Source organism: Corvus hawaiiensis, chromosome 8 (assembly GCF_020740725.1).
Source record: "Corvus hawaiiensis isolate bCorHaw1 chromosome 8, bCorHaw1.pri.cur, whole genome shotgun sequence".
In the NCBI taxonomy this organism is placed as follows: Eukaryota; Metazoa; Chordata; class Aves; order Passeriformes; family Corvidae; genus Corvus; species Corvus hawaiiensis.
Genome location: NC_063220.1, coordinates 9252037 through 9275420, shown reverse-complemented (window position 1 = coordinate 9275420; position 23384 = coordinate 9252037). Strand labels below are relative to the sequence as shown.

At 41.2% G+C, this 23384-nt stretch overlaps 1 protein-coding gene across 4 annotated transcripts in view; it reads left to right on the top strand.

Annotated features, from left to right (window-relative positions):
* VTI1A (vesicle transport through interaction with t-SNAREs 1A) overlaps positions 1 to 23384 on the top strand; it is a 259614-nt gene that overhangs the window by 217959 nt on the left and 18271 nt on the right. The window lies entirely within an intron of this gene.

Below are 23384 nucleotides of genomic sequence, written 5' to 3'. Positions count from 1 at the left end.
TAAAGGATAACTGCTATGTTAAGTTGATTACACAATTTCCCCTAAATAAGTTGACAAGCAGTAAGCATGGTTTTCATGACTTCTGATCTTGTAAATGCACACTTACAAGTGATTTGCCTATTCCTCTGAAGCAAGTCTTGCGTTCTGTGGGACACATGTTAAATAAATTCCAAATGGTCTAATGTGAGATGTTGAATCCCAGCAGCCAAGGTCTGTGCAAACAGGCTGGCCTCCCAGGGAATTGTAAAGTGTGAATTACTCTTAACTGGAATCCTGAACTTAGAGAAGTTTCACATCCTCTGGACATCTCAGCAACTTATTAAGCAGACCAATAATTCTTCCTCCTCCTCCTCCCTGGGCTTGTAGACTGAATTTTTCTATTACATGGAGTGAACCTTTCTTTCTCTTCTGTCTTTCTTTCTGCCCTCAAAACTGAGAGCATCAAAGATGCTAAAACTATCCATATTGCACTGATAAGGTGTTTATATGGAAACAGAATCAGCCTACATGCCAGCTAGACCTTACTGCATAACTTTATATTTATCAAGCTTCAAAATCTACAGTAGAGGACAACTGCTGGCATTGCCCTGGGCATGAAAAATGGGAAAGAAAATGAGTATTGATGGGAAAGCAGTCATCTCCATGAGTTGTTCCAGTGTTAAACTTTCATTACTTAAAAAGAAAAATGTCTCTACTTGACTTCAAATTATTGCTTTGGATCAAGCAAATGCTAAAATCAGTTTCAGAAAAGCACCTTGCCCAGTGCTTGACTTCTGCTTTCCTATGGGATCTGTGGTTAGCACTTTTGACTCACTCAGTTGAAAAATGGGCAATAGAATGATTTGAATTTGAAGGAAAAACATCACAGATACTGCCTCTGTGGTTTTCCTTCACTTGTAGAGGTTTAGACAATCTCTCCTACCACTCAGGAGGTCCAGGGGACCGTAACACAAGCTTCCACATCCCATGGAGATACTTCACTGTGCTGCCTATGGTCCTAATATCACTATGTACCTAGAAGAGCTCTCTTCCCAGCAGGGCTCTCCATCGCCAGCCTTCTACCAGTTCTATACTTCTCTTGAGACTGCAAGCAGTGTTTTGCAACAGCTGCATCAGCACCAAATTCAGCCTATGTCCTGCAGAGTCCCTTTGACCCATTGCTGTGTGATTCAGCAAGTATCGAGTCTCCCAGGAGTTTAAGACTCAGTAAAACACTCCCCATCTGCAAATCCCAATCCCCTTAAATTAGGGTGTCTCCCTTCAAAGTCTCTGGCCAGGTTTTGCTTCTTTAGTTCCTTTTTTCCGTGCTTTGGAAAGGAAAGAACTTTGTCAGCACGCTGGTGTGCTCTGCCGAAGCAATGTAACAACCCCAAACTTAAAACACAGGACAATCCAACTCCAGTCAAGTCCATGACCCATGGGCTCAAAAAGTGAGAGGAAATTACAGGTGCTACCTTTGCAGTTAATCCATCATAATGGATAACTTTTCTCCCTCCTTCTGTCTGTCCTTTGCATGCAGAATTTTTTTTTCTGAAAGATTCAATTGAAATGTTGCCTGTCTCTTCCAGAAGGGAAGCTGCTGAAAAAGAGACGCTTTGTGTAAGGCAGCATGAAATGCAGTAGGTACACTAGGCTGTCTTGTCCTTTCTCTGTGATAAGCACTACACTGAAGTCTGCTGTCATTTGTGTGTACGTGTGAATATCTTTCTGTAATGGAATAAGAGTGTTTGCAGAAATGGGTACTGAAGTGCCCAGCCAGTGCACTTACTGCAGGAGAGTGACAGGATAAGAGAAGTGGCAGAAACAAAGATAGGAAAAGAGATTTTTGCACTAACAAGTGTGAACCGATAAGTTTGACCTGTATGGGAAATGCAGAGAATCCTTAGTGCACTTGTCAGGCCAAAATTAGCAGGGCAAATTTGTTTTCAGCAATGCTGATCTCTGAGAGTACTTTACTTCTCATTTGTGGAAGAAAACTGCTGGCTCACTGCACTCCACTTAAGAAATTCTTAGCAAGCTAATTCAGTTAGGCATAAATAACTTTCCTGGGGTTGAAGCCTGGGGTAGGAATCAGGAGGATCTATAGAGTTGGATGGGGAGGTGTTGTGTGGAGATTTTATTGGCCACATGGATAAGTTATGTGTGTCATCGAAACTGAGTGCCTAATCACCTCCGACATGTCATCACAACTGCAACATGCTCAGCAAGGCAAAAGGGAGGGAAGAAAATACATATTTCTTTCTCAAGTATGCACAGCTAGGAAAGAGTCATCTCATTTTTCATCTTCCTCCAGGGTAGGTGTTCGGGCTGTGTCTCTGCCAGGGAATGGGGGCTGTGTGCTTCACACAGAAGTGTGGTGTTTTAAAGAAGAGAATTTGAAGTGCTGTTTAGCAAGTAAGCCCTTCTGATAAGAGTACAGAGAAGTAGTCTGTACCTGATTAATTTAGGAAAATTTGGAAAAATCAGAAGCTAAGGAGGAAAAGTCTATAGTAAACAAGAGATTACCAAGTTTCTAGTTTAGTCTGTTTATTTAGCTAATTCTTCCTTGGGGGAACAAGGGAAGAAAAGATGAGTTATGCTGGCATAGAATGATAGTCTGAGTATCAGTATAGAAAGAAAGAGAAATGTCAGTGCTTATGAGTCAAAAGTGGCTGTCGTAGCATCACTGGGATGTCTTCTCCAACTCCTGTGTCAGAAAAGGTTCCCCAGTTGTAAATTGGTGGAGGGTAATGAAAAGGCAAATGAAACTGGTCTTTGAGTGGATGAAAAAACGGCAACTCGGAAAGATTACCCCCACAGAGGAGGGGGACATAACAGAAATGAAGGATTAGAGGTGGTGTCTGCAAAGACACCACAGGGAAATGAGCCTTTTGGCTGCTGAGAATCCAGCAAAGAAGGAGGCCAGGAGCAGGAAGGGAGTACATCAGATGCCCTGTCTTGAATCAGTGCAGGAGGGAGTGGAGGGAGCAGACTGGTCAGGGGTGAACATGAGGCTCAGCAGAGCAGTGATTGCATTAGGCACATGCGAAGGAGCAAAGAGGAGGCAGCTCGTATTAGGTTATCACAATTAGATTCTGCTGGGGGTAAGGAAACGTTATTCAAGGGATTGGTTGTTAAATTAGGATTTCCTTGCATAATTTTATCAGATCTCACATCATCAAGTCAAACCTTGTTCCATTCAAGTGGATCTTAAGAAATTGTCAAAACAGGAATTTTACCTAACGTGGAAATAGGAGCAAACAGAGTGGTCCAAGGATGGAAAGGAACTTTTTGGGCTAAGCTATGATCTTTCTTGTGTCTCAAAGGCTTCTCAGGAGAAGTGTTTTCCCTCCAAAAATTTTTCCCAGACAGGTTTTTGCCTCGTTTTTGGCTGTTTGCATTTGTATTCCTTGTGCCTTCCTAGTATTCTTATTTCTTTTCCCCGATCTCAAGCTCTCACTTCTGAGAGCAGAAGGTGATACAAAGATAGCTGCAGCAAGAGGCAGTGTGTCATTAGGGCCTTGGAAGGAGGCTGGCCATGTGGGAGATCTCTTCCACGTCACCATTTTCCCCCATCTGTGGAACTAGCAGGCTATGGCTACAGGACTTTGCTGAATAGGGTCTTGGAAAAATCTAGCTGTAAACTCACAAAGTCTGGCTTTGTGTCCAGAAATGGTGTTTCCACACAGTAGATCTGATTTCCATAGCTTTACACTCTTCAAAATACCAGCCAAGGCAAGTCCATGTAACCATGTTAAATTCCTTTCTTTTCTCTTTCTTAAGTCAACCAGTTTGTGTAAACCTCTGAAGAGACAAACTGACACCACTTTGACCATAGAGTCAATGTTGATTGTTATTAATTGCTTTAAACTTTTTTTTTTTTTTTTTTTTTTTTTTTTTTTAATAAGGCCAGGTCTGTGCTGCAGATTTCTATCAGCACAGCTGTTCTGGTCAGACTGACACCTCTCAGTGAGCAAACACTACACATGTAGATGCAATTATACCTCAAAATAGTGCTTGTTTTGCTTGCGGGGATGATTTTACTGTACCGCTACAAAGAGCAGATTTGCCAGTATAAGTTTACACCGCCCCAGGAATGCTTTGTCTGTTTACTGTGCTGGTATTCCTTTATCAGTAAGGCATTTGCAGTGTAGACATGGTCTTATTTGGAGGGCTGGTTTTAATCCTGACACATGCTAAAGTGATTACACTGCTGATTGAGGACTCAATAGAAGGACTCCAACTGATTTGCTCTGGATCAGGGCCTGAAAGGAGAGGAATTATCTTGTGGTTTGAATACAGGGGTAGGAGCTCTTCCTGCACACCCTGGGTTTGATATTGACTTCATTTGTCTCTGCCTCTAAAATTGGGGGTGTTACGGAATTTGTCTTACAGGAGTTTTGTGAGATGTAGTTGTTTCATGTTCCTTTTCCAGGACACAAGTAAAATTTATATCCCCAAATGGATAGCCACTATATTTAAAATAAAAATTAAAAAAAAAAAAGAGAAATATAACAGCCTAGCTATTTCTGCAGCTGTTCCAATGGCACCAAGTGCTATTGCAGCAAAGGCCCTGGTTCTGGGCCAACCTGTGTGACTGCTTTGAAGAGGCTCCCCTGCCTTTATGAGGTGTGTATCACAGTTTGGGATGCATTGCGTCACCACATTTCCCATGGGTGTTTCCTGGTAGCCCAAATGCTCTTTCCCTTCTGTGTTTACAGTATCCATGGTTTAGGATTCTCTTTAAGGGCCTTAGAACTCTTGGATGGCCAAGTCAAACAGCAAGCAGCTGCAGCATGGGGACATGTGTGCCAGGGTAGGGCTTTGTGGTCCTGAAATGGGTGCTTCTCCTTCTACAGGACTTAAAAGCCAATAGCTGAGAGGGAGCAGATGCAGAAGGGCACTTTCCCCAGGGACTGTAACACCAATGTGCTTTCACTGCTCTTTCATGCCAGACCTAGAAGCAAGATTAGAAAGGACACATCTGTTGGAAAGTCCAGGTCAGTGGATGCCATGTCCTGTGGTAGTCTGGCATGGTTAGGGGAGACACATCCCACCTTCAATTTGTCAGCTTCATTTCTTCATCAGTCTTTTGCAGAGGCAGTGCCAATGTGTTGAAGCTGAAGGGGTTTTTCCATTCTCTTCGTATCATCACACACTGGGCTGTAGACTAAGCGGGTTCCAGTTGGGACATACAATCCCTGAACATGTGAGATCACACCAAGGAACAAATCCCTACAGGAAGCAAAATTAGCAGGAAATAGCTATTACTCACCAAGTTCCTTTCTACAAATAGTGCATCCTTTAAAAAAGCCACATCAGGGAAATGGAAAACTAGTGTTTGGAGCAGAAATCTTCATCTCTAGGAAAGAACAAGTTTCATTTTTTTATGGTTTAGTACAGAATTTTTGGACTGCTCTTCACTCTAATCTGCAGCTTGCTTAGTCTGTGGCTGTTTTTACATATATTCTCTCAACTGTCATCTATTGGCACCAGAGACAATGTCAAGGGAACAGATTTCTATGACAAATTAGTGCATAGAAGAAAAAGTTAGTGTGTGGTTGTGTCTTGTGCCAGAATGATTAATTCCAGAAAGACCCCTTAAATTCCAATGAGTGTTTCAGAAATCAGAGTATTTTGATACTGGCCAGCTTGATTTAAGGCTACTAAAATTATTCAATTATGCTTCTACCTCATCTGAAGTACTTCTTGGCACTATTGTAGGCTGCAGGGGGGAAAAAAGGGCTATGTAAAAATTATTCTTCTTGCACACTGCTAGAAGAAAAGCAAGGCTGTGTTTGGTTTAACTTTGTCAGGGCCTGGTAGAACTGAACACAGTTAAAGTAAGCAAAAATGAGACTGTCGTGTGCAGCGAAAAAATGATAGGTCTCCCTGGTTGTAACCCACAATCCGATGAATGAAAATCAAGAGCACTGTAGAACATTCTTTTCAAACTAAGTCTTTCTGAAAGTTAACAGCACGAAACCATTGCATGCACTTGCGTATTCTACAGAAGAATTTCTGCACTTTGTTCAGGCTTATTAACAACACTTTGGTTTGCTTGATAACCAGTTGCAAAACTGAGACATGGGGTAAGTTAAGGCTGGTCAAGAAAGCAGTCAGAATCACAATTGAAAAACAATATCTAGGCTACAAAATGACACTTCTGAACCTAGTCCTGCAATTCATCTTGGAAAGATTGTCTTGCACAACCCCCATTTAATTTGTCAGTATTTTCTTGTTGCTGTTACTCTGAAACCCCAGTTTTCAGGTGACAGTAGCTTGTGAAGAAATACAGGGAAAAGAAAAAAGTGAAAAATATCACTAGAAATGTGTTAACTCATTTTTTACTGCACAGAAATTCAGGAAACTTAGTCTTTGATTCATGAGTATTACTCCCACCATCAGTAGTGCCAATGGACGTGTTGGACACAGGTTTCTATCCATGGTGTGACTTTCTTTTGTGAAGTTCAACTGGTCATGGGACTATATTGTCAAGGAAGCAGGCTTACTTTAAGTCAGTGGCTGTTTTAACTTGAATTAGTTTGCAAAATCTGTGGTGTAGTCAGAAACTCTTGACACCAGCATAGTTCTTTAGGAAGGACTGGCTACTTAAGGAACTACTTTTAGGTAACCTTGCTTCTGCTGGGTGATGGCCTGCTTTGAAAGGCAGCCTGCCAGGTTGTTGTTTGAACCAGGACTCGGAAAGGAATATAGGGATCCTAAAGTAATTTAAATTTTCACAGAGGAAGAGAAGTTTAAGTGTTTTTGTAAATATAGTCTATAATTTGAGTTTTCTTCTATAGTGTTTGCAAGACAAACATTTTGTGAGCAGGGGTGGTGCAGAAGTAGTTCGCTGTAGTTCTACAATCTGTGTTTGCTTTACACAGCTCTGGATTAGAAGCTTTGGGTTCTTCTAGGAGCAAAAAACAAATTTAAAAAAAATAGTTAAATATAGTGAGAAATATGAAGGGCTGTGATGGGGGAAAGAGAGGGCATGGCAGGCGGAAAGAACCCCCAGGGAATGTTAAGTGCACATGTAAGAATAGGACATATGATCCTTCTTTATTATTGTCCATTTAAAATTACAATGTGTTCCACTTAAACTAGACATGCTAATAAAATAAGAAGAGTCATTTATAGTGGACAAATTCCAAAGACCAAAGCTGTGTCCTCATTTAAATTCTGCTCTTTTGTTAGGGCACCCTACTGACATAATTCTCTATTGTTTCTGCCATTATCGCTTGCTTAATGCAGGACATAGTGTCGGGAAATTCCTGTCTGGCACTTACAAGGTGTTTCTAAAAGGGGGAACAAAAGAGTCAAGAGCACACAGGGAGCAGGAAGAAGCTGCGAGGGGAAGTGGCAGCAGAGGGAGGAATTCAAGATAGTAGCAGGGGCTGGGCGAGTCAGGCAGACCAAGGGAAGAGGAGCAAGAACTGGGGGCAGGCAAAACCTCTCTGCACTCCCTCTACAGTCCCAGCTATTACCTGCAAATCTCATAGGAGACTTAGGAAGTAGCTGAAGGATGGTGAAAATGCAACATTTCTGAGTATAGGGTGGAGAGCCCCTCGGCTGGGAGGATGTGGGACAGAGCAGGAGGATCTGCTGGGGAAGAGAGGCTGTGTCGCTGGGAAACTGGGGTGGGAAAGCTGCCTCCAGGAGAGTTTGATGGAGGTCTGATGCCGAGGATTTGTGGTGGTCAGTGAATGGGGAAAGAGTTGGTGTCAAGGCCATCCACTTCTCCTGATACTCTGGAAATGAGGAGCAAGACATCCTAGCCTGCACTAGCCTGGACATAAGAAGATTACTCTGCACTGTCATTTGTTAATAACGATGTTGTTTTCTGTCATATAATTAGAAAATACATCTTGCTTTGCCTCCAAGCTCTGTCACCTTATTGCATTTGCACATTTTTCATAATATTTCAAGCGAACTGACCAGATAACATTAATGAATATATTAGATAGGCAGGCACTTTTAAGGAAAAATAATAAACATACTTGTATATTAAAAAGTTAATTCAGTCTGGAGCCAAACAGGTAATTTTCCCTTCAGCATTTTTTCACTCAGCTAAGACAGGTTGGACTAGGAGTGCAGTCACCCTGTCTACGCTCTTGGCTTGGCTTGCATACCAGGGGCGAATTTTCTTCAGAGACAGACAGCAAGATGATCTGATTGGCCTCGGTCCAGGGCATGCTCACAAAGGGCCCTTTGATGGAGGGCTCCTTGGTGAGCCCTGTACCAAAAGCTGCCTGCCACCCTCCTTTCAAAGATACCCATTTACAGTAATTCGGGGAGGGGGAGAAGGGAAATAAATAAAGAGAAGTGAAATAGGGGGGTTGCCACAGGAATAATTACGTTACTGGGCTTGGAGGGGGTAGGGAAGAGGAGGGGGGAGTTATTAAGTAAACTGCTGGATGTTGAAGTAGCTGTTTGGCAGCAATGCAAGAACATAAGGCATTTGCAATTAAGCTCATTAAAGCTTCATCATTTTGCTTATCAATCTTTTCTGAAACGGGTGGGGTGAAGCACCATATATTAAAACATGGCTGCTTTTATAGATAAGGAGTGATCACTGCCTGTTTGACTCTCTCAGCTGCCCTGTAGTACCTATCCTGTGATGGCATACATGATTAGCTGATTTAACTCCCTCTTGTACACAGGCAGGTCATTTATGGAAGTTTGTTCTTGTGTCCCTGCACTCCACTGCTGCAACATCCAGTCCAGGCAACTGCTCCTCCTTGCCTTTATCTCGGTCAATATCCAGATGTGGTCTCCTGCCTATCTGTCAATTTTGATCCTATTTGTTCTCAAAACAGTGGCTTTTGGAAGAGTATTTACTGAAGCCTCCACAGCTTGGAATAAGGGGAAGGTGAACTGGATTATCAGAGCCGTTGCTTCCTCAGTCAGTGGGGGATGTCCTCTGACTGGAGCCCATACTATTCCATGCTAATCAAAGGCTTTGAGTTTCAATGGAAATAACAGCAACTTGAAGATACATTAGATAGAACTGATCTGGGCCATTCCAGATCTCTTGGAGACCTCAGCCTGCCTGAACTGACTTTTTACGGGGCCTCTTCTGGCTGAGGGGCAGTGGAGTGTGTGAGTTGAGTGGCAAAGCCATCAGAGCAACAGTTTTGGTGTGAAAGCCTTACAGTAAGAATAGCAGCAACACTGCTTTTTGCTTTGAAGCTGCTTCCCAGGGTACAAGGTGTGAGATCTGGGAAGAAATCAGGTCTGTCTTCTTCTGGTAATGTAAAAGTCAGTATGTGCCACTACAGATTATTGCAGGTTGTAGGTGTGTAAGGACAGCATTTCAGATATAGATACCTCTGATCATCCAAGCACTGCAGGCTGAGCCCTGCACTGTCCCTTTGTGGGAGGTGAGCTTTACTTTCTTTTTCCAGATGGAAATAAGTTCTGGCACAGAGGAAACCCCGAGAGGCATACTGGGTGTCTGAGGCAGGTCTGAACTCAGAAGTCCTGGTTCTCAAAAGTCCAGTCTCTCCAGTATGTCCTTGACTATGCAGCCCTGAGATTTCCTCTGTGTTTAGGTTGACAGCAACTATACTGAGCTTTGGAATTTTCTTGCAAAAATGATCGATTTTTTCTTGCTTCATTTGTTTCTGGTAGCAACTCTCTTCCATTTGTGATACTTAGTGATGGAGATGTGGCATCTTGTTTAGAAGTGGCTCTTTCTATAATAGGTTTCTTTAATTACTTTTTCCATTCTCTCCACGATATATGGTCTGTATAGTGTTAAAACTCACTTTAACTTTGAAGGAAGGGAAAGGAAGCAAAAAAAAAAAGAGAAGCTGGGGGAAATACTGATATGAAGAAGGGTATGGAAGGAGTAGCACCACTAATACAAACATGTAGGTCATATTGCCATGTGGGAATGGAAGCCAGCTTGAACTTTAATTCTTAGTTTGATCAAGGTAGTGTAAAACCAAACCTCAGAAGATTTCCAATGGAGAAACTGGATTTATATTTTACATATGAGCTGTAGTTGAAGCCAAATGTTCATTCCACTCAAATTGTGTAGGTGGATTACTTTACTTCCAGCCTTGAAGTATCATGTTTTTAGCTGCTAATAAACTTAATAAAATCCATTTCTTATTTCCCCTGGTGTACTGTGTTCATGAGCCTTGATGTGCCATAAGAGCAATGCTCTCCAGAAAATTCATTTATCAAGAAACAGACAAATGATGTGTATGAATAAGTCAAGAAGAAAAGGAATATATGTACCACTCTTTCAGTGCATTGCTCTTACCAGAATCGCCAGCTTCCTTTTTTCTTCTGATTTACAACTGGACCTAAGAGTTGAGAAAACTTAATAAATTGTCACATCATCAGCCTAGCAGAGAACTAAGATATGTACAGGTTGTTTTTTCTCATTTTTTAAATTGTTCCTTTCCCAATTAAAAATATCTTTCCATACCAACAAGCTTCCAGCTTTGGCTTAGCTCCCAGAACCAGACCTGCCATTTCACACAATGTGTGATCAGTCTAAGGGTTCGTTGCCACTGGAATTCACTGAAGCTAAGAATTTACAAAACTGAATGAGGGATTAGACATTTATGTAGATAACAAAAATATCTAGCATTATTGTAGCTAATACAAACAAAGAGAGCACTGAGAAGGAGATAAGACCTCACTTTTGAAAAGTGTTAGATAATGTGTAATATTTTGAATAGGAGTGAGACTTCCTGGGGAACTTCCTTCCAGGAGGAGGTAGACTGTCACATGGTATCCTTGAACTTTACTTTGACATGTTCAGTCTTGGATGCTGAGTTAGAAGAGCTGTAAGTGGTTATACACAGCAATAGCTGTCTTTCTACTCAGTGCACGTTTTCTGATGTCCCACAGTTAGCTAGATGAGATAATTGAAAGAGAGCCCTTTAGCCCACAGTTTTAAATTCAGTCATTGGCCAACAAGAGGTGCCAGGAGAACTAAGACATCAGTGAGGGTGAGCAATGTAGTGATTTAAATATTGTCTTCAAGACTCGGAGGAGTTGAATGGAAGCTTCACTGCAGGCAACATCACTTCTTTCAGCCCCTTCATATCCCCCATATGCAATGAAATGTCACCCCTTTCTTCAAAATGTGGCTGTGGCACATTGCTGGAGCACCGTGAATTCATCACTTCACTTAATGGATTTATTGGGGAGAGTTGGGAGAGGAAATAATCTTTAAAAAGATTTAGGGTAAACAAAAGAGTTAAAAAGAGTGAGAAACAAACTGCTTTATGGTTACAAGGAGTGGGAACCAGACAAGGAAGGAAAACAGAGGGGGTAAGAGGCCTCAGGTACAGAGGAAGAAGTAAGACCTTAGGTAGAAACAGAAGGGAAAGGCAGGGTTGAACATATAAACAAAGGGTTTAAGAGAAAAAGCAATATGACTTTTTCAAGCTTTTAGTGCACATCTGACCCAAATCATCTGGCCTTTCAGAGTCAGCCCATCACCTCCCTTGTTTAGACTTTATTTTTCCTTGGAGATCTGTAATCCTTGCTCTAAAGAGCTCCTGACTTGGTGGACATGTGTTGTGTTAGCAAATGCTGCTATTGAAGTCAGCAAACTTGTTAAAACTTGTGCTTTTGCTGCAGCAATGGAGTTTGTGGTGAGCGGGGAGTGCAAGCCCGGTCATTCCTCCTGGTGTGTGTGCAGCCCGGAAGGGGTTCAGGGAGAGGGGGGAGGGCCAGGCAGCTTGACAGCAGTTTTCCCACCTCTCTGTTGGCCATAGCAGAGGGTTTCTCATGGAATCTCTTTGTAGGGGGAGTAGGGGCTATCAAGAGCACAGAGTTTTTCTTTCCTGCAAACAAAAATTGCCACTGAAAACTCCTTCCAGAACTTAATGCAACCTGAGGCAATATTTCTTCTGCAGAAGCCACAAACAAATCCATGCACGTGGATTTAAGAAAGGACTCCAGACTCATCTGAGCAGATCACAGGGAACTGTAGGGTTGCAGGGAGTGCTAAAGCCACTGTTGATGGCATTGGGCTCTGTTGGCTTTGGTCAGTCATTGAGGGCCAGTCCTTTGACTTCTTCAGGACGGCCTGTTTCTGTCCACTTCAGTAGAAAAAGTGAAGGAAGGGGTAAAATAGAAGTTGACCATGTTGCATTTAGAGTTTATCAGTTCTCTTACGCAAATGTTTTCACTGGGAAAATTAAGTTTCTTTTAAAGATTAAATCCACTCACAAGTAACAAGTGCACATAAAGTGACAGACCCTACCAATGTATTTGCAGAAGACAAGCATTTACCAATCTTTTGCTGGTACAGGGGTTTTGTTTCACACTGAATTTTTTTTTTTTTAAAGTTTGTTGGCTTTTAAAAGACATTTCTCTTTTCAGTTTCCCTTTTTCCCACTTTCCACTGTATCCCTGATAGATATTATGTATTCCTTAGAAAAAGATTTCATTTGGGAAGGGTAAAACCATAGTCCGGTTTTTGCACATCGTTTTCATTAGGTTTGTGTAGCTGTTATGTGGACCAGAAAAAGTCAAGGTGCCATCACACTGTGTTCTGATTAGTGTGTGCATGAGGGAGAGAAAGAGAAAATGGAACCTGTTCTTCAATACTAAAATCCAGCATTGTTGGAGAATCTAACCCTGAGATTTTAAATTGAGCTTTTGCATCTATTTCTTTCTCCCTGAAGAATCTGTTGGCCTGAAGTTGTGTAACTCTCTAATGAAGTCATTGTGGGGGTCTTTGCTATCCTGGAAAATAAAAGACTAGAAAATTGCAGCGCAAAGCTCATGTTTGCGAAAGTGATCAACCTTAAATGGTGTGCGGGTTATCTCAGAGTATAATCAGCATAGCTGATTTGAATAGAGCTGTCTTCAAAATAGAGATCTGCTGGTAAGATTTGTTTTCATTTAGGTCTTACTTTCAGCAATAGGATTAGCCTAAGGTCTATATATCTACAGGCTCTTGTATAAACAAGCAGCTTAAACAAAACTACCATTATTATACTGATTTAGGGAGAGAGAAAAGCCTTGTTTGGTTTATTGAGTTAAGATCATATGTGTGACAAATAAAGCCTTCCTTTAAATGTAAGTTTTGTCCCATTCAATATAGTAAGTTTCTTGAGAAAAAAAAAAATTACAAAAGCAAACATTATTCTTAATGCCAATTCAATTTGTCACCTCCAAGTTGTAATCCCATAGGCTGGTGAAATACGTGCTATTTCATCCAGTTGAACAACAAGGCAGCTGATATCACCATATTTATCACCATCAGGGTGATATAATCAATTTACTTCTTGCTATAAGAACTGCCCTTACACTTCCTTTTTCTACCTTTTACTCAATGGCCTTATTAAACTCTTTTCAATGCTGATTTATTGCAGCCATGGATAATGTTGTGTTCTGTGGTGCTTCCCCCACAAGGAACTTCAATTGCTGTTTTCATTCCTTTGTCTTTTTTGTTTTATTCGGCACATCAGGTTTTATTTACTATCTTAAAGTGTCTCATAAATAAAATAAGACGTGAAAGTTCTGAGCTCAGTTAGCAGCTTGAGATCTAATGAGGGGTGGCTGATCATTTATGGTGTGGATGCCATGGGTCTTATTTCATACAACAGCAAGCAAGGCACACATGCTTCTGAGTCCCCATCACAGGAGGTGCTGTGAGCTTTAAATTGGTTTGTGACCAAAGAAGAACTGAAAAGCGAGGTGGAAAAGTGCTGCTGAACAAAACTGATCTGAAAATGTTTGGGGTTTCCTTTAATGTCTGTGCAGGTTAGATGCTAAATTTGAAACAGGAAAAAGGTTGGGGAGCTGTTTCAAATTGCCACAAAACCAGTCAGGTTAAACTATTGTTAAATGAATGTGAATGAACTAGTCTCCTTTTTAGTCCAGTCATGCCAGGTCAGGTCTTAAGGCCCACAGAGCTGCATCTTTACAGAATTCCAAGAAGTAGCTGAAGTTTAGTGGTGGACACGTGAATTTCCAAGTGCACAAGTTGGCATCGCAGTTCAGGAAGACCTCTGGATAAAAGCAAGCATACCAGCAATGATCATCTTGTCTGCTCTCATAAGTGCCTTTTAAAGTATTTGGAATTTTTATGGATGATCCCTAAAACATTATGCTAGCAAGATAGCAATATATTTAAACTGTCAGCGACTGACCCTGGATCATTGGTTAGAAATATTGCAGTTGTTCGTTGCGGTCTATTTGCTGCTGATGGTTGCAGCTGAAGAGCTGAGTGGACTTGCTGGTGTCACCTCACTGAAAGTAAGTTTCACCTTCACCACAGAACTCGACTGCAAGCTGTGAATATTATTTAAATGGAAATTATTTCCTTATAAGAAGTCTCATAGAAGCGTTGGGTTTTTTCCAGGCTGACTTTTTAATATTTGTTTTGTATTGTTCTCGCTTTTATCCTTAATTTGGGGCTAAATTAGATCTGTCAGTGTCCCTTTAAATTTATTCCTCACTGGCTAATTTATTTTAGCTAACTTGTTTCAGGACAAGTGTAGAATACTTACTGCACAAAAGAGAAAATTCAGATCAATCTCAGTCTGCTGAGAAAATTAATCAATTTGCAAGTTGCATCTAGCTTAATTCTGTCATGTAAAGCAGGCGTTGAATTTCCTTTCCCATGTTACACAGACACGGGAAGGTAACGCAGTCTCCATTGGCAGAGGACTAATTCACTTGCCCTGTGCTCTGTGTTGAGGCCATTAAAGGACTGCACTTAGGAAGCAGCTGCTTTATGTGTGTGTGCCAGTATCTCATTTTCCACATATGTAACACATCAAAACATTTAGATTGGGTTGATCCAGTCTATCATGACGGAGAGATTTTGAAGCGAAGTGAGTAAATAAGAGCCTCGCTTGGCGGGAGGACGCCTTTGCCCTGATCCTGAGGAGCTATTGGTGGGCACCACCACAATTAAAGCAGACTGGGCCATACCAGCTTTGCACAGATTCTTTTCCAGAGCCAATTAGCTGCAGAACATTTGGTAGAAAGGAGAAAATCACTGAAAAGTCAGCCCTGTACAATGTTATCATTTATGTTCAGTGCTAGTCTAGTGCTCAAGAGTGTTTCTTTTTGTTATACCTCTGCAGACCTGCTGGAAAGAAAAATGTTTCCTGCTTCTTGTTTGGCCTATATATTCTAGAGCCACATTGTTCAGTGTTATCACCTTAAGAAGCAGTTAAGATTAAAGTGAGATAACACACATCTGAGTTCAGAAAAGCAGCCAGAGAAGCTGTACAACTTTTATGGTCTTCATCCAAAGTGCATTTAAGTGTAGGACTGTTTTTCAGAAAATTGAATTAAAATGTAGTTTTTCAGCTGCTCTGTATTTCCATTTATACTCTTCATCCTCTAAATCTGTGCCATGATATGGCTGTCTACTGTTGGCCGGGGTTCCTGGGCCAGCTCTCAAGAATATGGAAATCAGAGAACTAAAAAGAGGAAGAGGATGCTTTGGCAAGCTTATGTTTATTGGTTACGGATAGTTGGCTATCACTGTGGTACCCCTTGGGATTATCACCCGCCAAAATCCCGAACTCCATTTCAGAGGGGATTATTTCAAGGAGCAGAAGCAATTGCAGAGTAGTATAGCAGGCAGTGCTGTGAAGAATGATGCAATTTTTTGGAAGTTCTGCCTTGCTGTGGCTGTATGCCTGGGAATTACTGTACTTATTCATGTACAAGTGAAGAAACCTAGGTACTTAGAAAAAAATGCTGTTATTTGATTACTAATATGGACAATTGTTACTATGCTTAAGAATAAGAGCATCAAATTAGTTTGTGAAGAGGGGAGAGGGATTTACATGCAGTGCACTGAACAGGGAAAGAACAGACAAGGAAAAAAGTCAAATTTTTAGCCTACACTTGATTGGTGTTTGTTTAAAATAATTGTAATTTTTTTTTCCTGTGATTGCTGAAGGTTACCAGTTTTTTAAAAAATTTTAAATAGGTAGTATAATTGCACAGTAGACCCAAATTGGGAAGCTATTTCATGATCTGTGGGTGTCACTCTACAAAGTTCCTGGTGGACAGGCAGCCAGAGAGACGCTGTAGCTTGAATAAGAGGACAGGCACTACTGAGCTGTGCCAGCTCTGTGCAGAGCTGGCTGCAGTGAGGCCAGGGGGGCCTCAGTGAAGAAGCTGAGCAGTGAAGAAAAAGCAAGTAGGCTGGATAATGCTGTGAAGCTGATAATTAATATTTCTGAAGATGTTAGGAAATGAGAGGTTGGGAATCCTTTGGTGTCTCTGTAGTTGTCTTCTTCTGTATTGGTCAGATGCAGAATATGGGCAAGAACTTAATGAAATTCTGCATTGCTGTGCTCATAAACAGCTATTTCTCCTTCTACAATCCCTCTTCGTATGAGTTTCTTAAGATTGGCTAATGAGATTCACTTTTATCTCAGGATCTTTAACGACTCCCAAAAGACCAGGAGCTTAGTTTTAAATCTCATCAGCAAAGCAGGGCAGCTTCCAGCAGCAGAGTGCTTCCTGACAGCATCGTGGAGCTTGCTGCAAAACTGGCTCAGAAAGAAAAAGGATGCCAGCACTAGATCCAACACTGTTGCTTTTGGCAGGTCCTGGATGTTCAGTCTCTGCCTTCCGCACATGGAGCTTCCAGCATTGCGTTGCTGTGTGCTGTGTGCTGCCACCCAGCCTGAGTCCTACTGCCAGGTCAGGAATTGGCATGCATGCTAAGGTTTGAACTCCAGTGTCACGTTTGCACATGCAAAACAAAGGTGAAGGAGGTTAGATACCATATTTGAAATAGCTGCTTGTAAAATACAGATATGTTATTGCCTCCGCTCGTTACAAAAACTGCATCAACATGTCATAGTGGTTGACTGAGTCTTCAGAAAGTTAGTGAATAAAAACAGTCACATGGCACAAGAAACCTCAAGGATGACCCAGGACCCAGAAACAGTGCAGGTTTTTTTACTCAAACACAGAGTAACTCCATTTTGCTAACAAGGTGCCAGACAATGGCATATGGTCACCTCTGATGGTACATTGCCAGAAGAACTGTAAGGCTCCAGGTGCATCCCTGGTGGGTTTGAATTACTTTCAGTGAATTCTGAATCCTAAATTTTCAGATATGAATAGTGCTTTTGATGACACAATTTTGGGTACTGAAATTGACCCTGTTAAAGAGAAGCTATGTTTTAAAAGGACAGATATCTGATAATGAAAATTAAGCCCTTTTTACAGGACTGAGCCCTCAGAAACTCTGGTTCTCCACCTCACTTACTATTCTTGAAAATATGTCCTAATTCCCAAGCAGCTCTTTTATTTGATGCATATATGCTTTACATATGACTCTATAGAAAGGGGTATTTTAAAACAAAGTAATTTGGCATATTTAAAAAGGAAAAGGAATGGAAGGGAGAAGGGGAGAGCAGTACTCAGAAGCAATCAAATAACCTCAAATTTGAGGTCATGTTCTAAATGAAAGGTATAACTTTTTTTCCCAAAAAGCTCATGAGTCCTTTTGGGGCAGGAGGACTTAAACAGGATTTGGAAACTTCAATAGAAATTGCTTCCTCAATCCTTAGAAACATTGAAGTTCCTGAAAGCCCTGCTTTTGAGTTTAAAAGTTGAGACTTAGTGCATTTGTCCATAGAGGAGAAGAACTGAGAGCTGTGAAATGAACTTCATCCCTTCCTCTCTGCTGGTAAGAAGCAGTATCAAAATGACCATTGAAAATCTAATTTTTTTGAAAAAACTGTGGCAACCAACCATTCAGGGTGAGGTTGTCCATCTTCAGGGTGAGAGTATGTTCAGAATATATCCATTCCAGCACTCACATGCCCTTTTGTATGGGTTGGGATCCAAACGTGACCCCTTTCCTTAACAAGTTGAATAACCAGGATTTTCCTTCTATTAGAAATGATGGATAAACCAAGTATCCCAGGGTGAGCTAATGCTTAGTGGGTTTTCCCTTGTGGATTCCCAAGAATCTTCTCATCCAAATGAAAAAAAAAAAATATTTCCCTTGCTTCCAGTGAGATTCTTAAGATTCCCTAAAACCCAAAAGGAGCAAAATGAGTATCCATTATTGAAAGCCAGTTGGCTTTCTGTTCGCTTCTCAGGGTTGCTTCTTGAAGCCCTTTCCTGGTTGTGGAGGGTGAAAGACACCTTAGACCATGGTCACACCTTCTTTTCCACTCAAAAGTGTCTGTGCCCTCTTCCATCTGCTTGCTACCTCCTCCTCAGATGGAACAGTTTGTTCTGACCTCCTTCACTTCACTCATGAGATCATTTCTGCCTAGGCCCAGGACAGATTTTGTTCATCTTTCCCATGCTAACAGCATGGTTTAGTTCTGCCTTGTTACCCAAGCCTTCCTTCCCTTCCCTAAAAGTCAAAGGCTGCCACAACTCGGTCTCAGGCATTGGTCTCTGCCCCAGGTTGTGCCCACCTCCACTGGTGAGGAGCATCAAGTGCCAGCCTGGCGGGTGCCCAAGCCCCTCCTCGCTTCCCAGCAATGCAGTGACCCTTGTTAGGAAAGCTGAATGCTCCCAGAAAGTACCACTGGGGCAACTAATCATTTATAAGAGCCTATTGATCTGTTACATTTGTTTTCAACGTGCAGAAAGGAGGTTCTTTTGTTTCAGGGCTGGCACCAAGCTCTTGCCACAGTGGGTTCAGCGCGTCTCCGGACACTGCGATCAGGCGCCTCGCAGCTGAGTCTGCAGAATATTTGCTTATTACAGGAGGAACTGAAAGAACCTGGAATTCACTAGTGACCAACCTCTTACTTCTTGAACAACTGTTTCCCCCCTTCCTTTTGTTTCTGTTTTAATCACTGCATTACAAACACAATTTAAGTCCCCCTTGCAGATACCAGCAGACAACAGTCAACATTCATCCGGTTAAAATGCCGGCACTGCTTGCACTGAGTGGTCAGTGGTTGCTGGGCTCAGTTCCTTTTAAATCAAACTTGAATAATTAAATGGCCACAGCAGTAATGCAAATGCAGATTTTTGCACATCCAATAATCAAAGGGAGGAAAAAGTAGTCTGAAGCTGTTTTGGTTTAATCATATTTGATTTTTATTTTAAATGAAAGCACAAAGGTAATTTTTCTGTTGCTCTATCTGTGACTCCTTAAATCATGGTAAACGTGCATTATGATCTTCTTAAAAGAGTAAGAACATTCCTTGTTAATTAATTTATACAGCTGTCAGTACAGCTTTCTATGTTATTCATACTCTAAGTGTTTGACTGCCATAGATTTTCTAGCAGTTCCTGGCAAAGCTCCAGTGAAAGCCTGGGATTTATTAGGCTGACTTGGTGCAAAGTCTATTGATTGTGGCCTCGAGGGTAATAACTAAATAGAGCTGGAGCAACAAGTCAATAACACCATTGTTGCTACAGACTCCATTCACTTGAGGAGTTAGATTGTTTTACAGTGGCAAAGAGTAATCATGAGCAGATCAGCATGTTCAACAGGCTCTGTACCATGTTAGTGCTGGGGACTGTTTTAAGGCTTTCAGCAGGACTGTGGGAGAAGTGAGGTGTGGTGCAGGGATTAGGAATCCTGTAAACTCCTTCATTAGGACTAAAAGGGCTAAAAGGACTAAAAGGACTAAAAAACTCCTTCATTAGGACTATCATCTTGCAGCAAGGAGTCCCCGTGCCTGTGTTGGTCCAAACGGGTGTTAAAATCCCCTGCCCATCAATCCATCATGGCACAGTATAAACCTGATTTAAGTTTTGGTTGGGGATATATGTGCAGTGTGTGCATGTATGCGTGAATGCAGGTCCATATGCCCTAGCATGAAATAATATTTTAGCTAGTACAAACTTCACCTCTGTGCATTAGTATTTCCTGGCAATGGCTGGAAAAAGGCTCCTATTTTCTTAAATTCAAAATGAGGAAATGCTTTTGTTTATTGCTTCTCTAATCCTCCCATGTGTTTATTTACTCTTAGAATTCTTTACTTTTGCGGAAATATATACAAACCTACTAGGGGAGAGATGTTTATTTCCTGAGAGTTGTATCGTTTATTTGACAGCCTTTGACAAGTCATGTTATATTAAGAGCAGATCATTTTGAAAAGTCAAAATTGTGAAGACGGGAGTTTCAAAAACAGAACTGGATGATTTTGCACACATCTTGTATCCGTCTCAGGGAGCTGCAGAAATACTGAGTAATTAGAATTAGTTTCTTCCTAACGCCAGTTAGTAGCAGCCTACTCCCTTGGAACATGAAAGATGGTACAGAAAGTAATAATATGAACCACATAATATTAAAAAAAGGCAGATGTAATTATGCTTTGTAAAACGAACCGAGTGGTCAAGCAGCAAGCTTTTCCATATTCAGCAGCTCCACAGACTCTTCCTCCCTTCACCTATTTCTTCTTGGAAGTCAAGTTTTCCTTTTTGTAAGTAATTTTGTAAGCCCACATTTTCAGAGGTTATAGGAAACAGCAAAGCTTTCTTCCTGAGTCTGCAGTCATTTTAAAACACCAACATTTTAGACACCAAAATTTCAATAGAGGGGTTGGTTTTTGAATGTGGTGGTGACCATGACATCTGACGCCAGTTTATTGAAAATTTATCTGCCCTTTTTTTTCACTGCTTCTCTTGCTTCATTATAGATCATACTATTTAAAGCACAAAAAGGGGTGGAACTAGTAAGGAAATCCTGTGGCCAAATATTCAGGAGGGTACTGGGCTTCCCTTGGCTGCAGGCAGTCGATTGATTGAATGTTGCAGTTAGCATGTGCTGGGGCAGATCTCTGAGCAGGAGAGATGCAAACGTGGTGAATGTGTCTGTCTTTTTCTTTCTGTCTGTCTTTCTTTCTTTCTTTCTTTCTTTTTCTTTTTTCTCTTTTCCATAAGGAAGCAGAGAGCTTGGCAAGTTTGTAGTGCTTGCTCAGAAGCTCATTTAAAACTTTGAGAGGAGTGAACTGAATTTAAACAACTCCCAGGAATCTCTTTACCCCCAGGCCTCAGACGCTGCCTCCTATGGAAAGAAATGTATCGAATGGTTCATAATCTGTATTCTGTCAGGATATTTTAATGAGAGGTCAGTAAATACCATCTATTTGGAGGCAAAAAAGCCAAAGCTGGGCCTTTTCTTTATGACTTCCACACAGTCAGGTTTCTAGCAGATGCTTTCACTTTGAATGAAGAAATTTTATCTACTCTTCTCGGGTTCAACTCTGCGATCCAAGCAATTTTTAACATATCAAACCAGCCCTGAAACTTAATTAGCTGTGGCATAGGAAGTAAATATGCAAAAGAGGTTTTGCGGAAGTCTTAACACTTTTTCATTAAAAAACCCAACATTGATTTTCTTGGCTGATTGAAGTGTGATGTGCCACCCCTCTAGTGATTAGGTATGTCATGGAAGCACTGTTTGCACCCCACTTCTTTCAGAAAGAAGAGGAACTTGTAAAAGGAAAAACCCCTTCCCAAAATGTGAGGATTGACATTTCTTTTGAGTAGTACTATTGCAGTATGAACTGTAGATTTACAGAATTAGAAACCAAACAGTTGAAGTATTCCTCTCCCCCTCCTCCTTCCTCCCCTCCTTTTTAAAAGTGTCTTCATCAATCAAAATCAACACAAATGAATAATGGAGGCAGATAGAATGTGAAGAGACAATAGCGGTGTTGTTCAGAATTGACGGCCATAAATCCATTGTATCCTAAGAGACTGCACGAAGTAAATACCTGCCTTTGCCCACCACCAGTTAGCCCATGGTTCAAAATATCATTTAAGTAAGTGCTGATATCCCATTGAAACTTCAGCCCATTAATACTCCCTTTATTTTAGAGCACCAGGGCTGCAGTGAGGCAGGGGGACTTGAAGGGTGAAGGTTTGGAGTGACAGGAGAGTTTCCCCTCTCCTCATTCATTTGTTAATTTGGGATGACAGAAACAGAAATGGTGTTCTTATGAGTGGGTCAAAGGGGTTTTTTAGAACCAGCAGAGAACAAGGAAGCTGGTGCAAAGGAAGTTACAGACTGCATTGTTTGAAATCATTAAAATTTGGGCCTAGCTGAGGTTTTCTCTGTAAGACAGAAAGGGGAAGCACATCTCTATTGGCACTGCAGAGGCATGCAAAAGGGTGGAAAAGCCCAACAGAAAGCAAAGCCAAGAGGATTATGTACCTCAATTTCAGAGAACGTGACTTGTGGTGTGGATTTGAGCCCTGACGTTTTGATTCAGGTATGACAGAGCCGAAGTCTCCCGAGCTGCTCTTGTAGGAATTTGACACTGAGGGACAAGAGCCTCCGAGGTCAGCTGCTCTTTCTGCCATTCCAAAATGCCAGCTCGCAAGTGGAAACTTTCTTTCCTTCCTTCCCATTAGAAAGGTCCCTCCAGTTTTGTATGCCTTTTGGAAGCAAGCCTGTGGGAGCAAGTGCATGTATAATTCTTAGGCTCACACGTTCAGAAGGTTTAAAGTTGCTTGTTTTATTTTTGGTTCTTCTGTAATTGTAGTTTGTTTGGCAGAGCATGCCAGACACGGATCACTTGCTCAGGGCTTGTTAGCACCAACAGCATTCCAGCTCCATTAGAATCTCTAAGTTTATCTACCTCAACCGTATTTTCACACCTTTTATTATTTTCATTCTCCTCAAATTGAAAAAAAAAAAAACAACCAAGGCAAATAAATGACTACCTGGCAGGAAGGATTGATGACCTTTCTGATGGGTCTGGGGATTGCTCTTTGAGATCACAGTATGAACGAGCAGAACTCCTGACAGCACAGCACCTCACTGCAGAGGGGCTTGAAGGTGCCAGTTCTGTTGTGAAAACAGTTTATTTAGTAGTTAGTGCCTTGACTTTTCTGTCTTTGTACTTTTGAAAGAGGATGTCTTGCAAATGATGAACCCTTAGCCTTCACAAAGTACTGATCCCTCCATAGCATTTTCTTAATTGAAGCTTAGAAGGAAAAAAATACAGTGTAGTATTTTAAGAGTGGCTGCGTAGCACCTTTCCAAGTTTGCATGCCTGTCAACGGGATGTCATCCTGTAAGTGTGAATGAATGACTCTATTTCCAGTTCAAGTTTCCATTCCTAGGCAAAAATAGCACCAAATACACTATACTTCCAGAATAGATTTTTTTAAACTATATAAATCATACCACAATAAAAAGTAATCTGTAGTTATTTCTCCATTAAAAACATTCTATATGCCCAGTACCAAGTGAAAACTATGAAAAAGAGAAGACACTGCTTCAAATGACTGAATAAAATGTCAAGAAATGACTTTTCATTCTGTTCTAAATGAGCAGACTTTTGTATTTTGTAAGGATAACAGTTAAATTTAACATTCCACAAGTTTTCCATTGTCCGTTTTTTTTCCCAACCAGCATGAAGCACTGAAGCTTTAAGCATCCTGTCATGATGCTGATGGTTTGTTGAGGAAAATATGTATTCCTCAGCTGTTGCAGTTACTGCAGCATT